The sequence below is a fragment of the Plasmopara halstedii genome (genome assembly GCF_900000015.1).
Source record: "Plasmopara halstedii genome assembly, contig: Scaffold_614, whole genome shotgun sequence".
NCBI lineage: Eukaryota > Oomycota > Peronosporomycetes > Peronosporales > Peronosporaceae > Plasmopara > Plasmopara halstedii.
The window spans coordinates 1,643,710-1,644,616 of NW_020187532.1; positions in this window are offsets into that span (position 1 = coordinate 1,643,710).

Consider the following 907-nt stretch of genomic DNA (forward strand, 5'->3'; position numbering starts at 1 on the left):
CTGAATTCGACAAGTGCATACTTCGTCGCAAAAAATTCAATGTCGTGAACTGGGTAGTTCGTCTCGCAGCCTTAAGCTGGAGAGATTCGAACGCGATCACCCGATCTCGCCCCTCGGCGTTTGCTTACAGCAGTGTACAGTCGGTATCAAAGTCCGAAGCATCACAGACGACGGTAAAAGGACGATCAGGTGCCTGGCAACGCCAGTACTGGTGCACGGAGGAGGCTGTCTTTGACTCTGCCAAAAGCCTCTTGATAATCGGTGTCCCAAAACCATTTCGTAACCTTCTTCAGAGGATTCGACAATGGCCGTACCTTTTCCGAATAATTTGCGCTAAACAAGTAGTTGGCGAGGTCAAGTCACTTGTGCAAGTCCTTTTGGTTCTTTGGAACCGGCCAGTCCACAATGGCCTTGACCTTAGCGGGATCCGCTCGAAGGTCACGCTTTCCAATGTAGCACCCTAAAATGGGGTCTTCTTCCGCGCCGAATATGCACTTGTCTGCATTAGCAATATATGTGCGCATGCACTCGGTCACCGCTCTCAAATAGACGATGTGGGTCTTTTCATCTATCCTCTCGTTCCCGGCACGACTGTGGACGAAGATGTCGTCGAAGTATGTCTGTGCATACGTCCGGTGGGGCCTGAACAATTGTGTCACAAGACGATTCAATGCTGCTGGTGCATTTGACAGCCCTTGGGGTCTCACCAGCTTCTCCCAGAGCATCCCGCTCGGAGTCCTCACCACTGTCAAGGGGATATCACTCGCTCTCGTGAGCAATTGGTTATAATCATCGACCAAGTCGAATGCGCTGTACTTTGTACAGCCAACCATATCGTTCTGGAGAACATCCTACCTAGAAATCGGCGTCTGTGCCGGAATGGTGGCAGCGTTTGGCTTATTGTAAG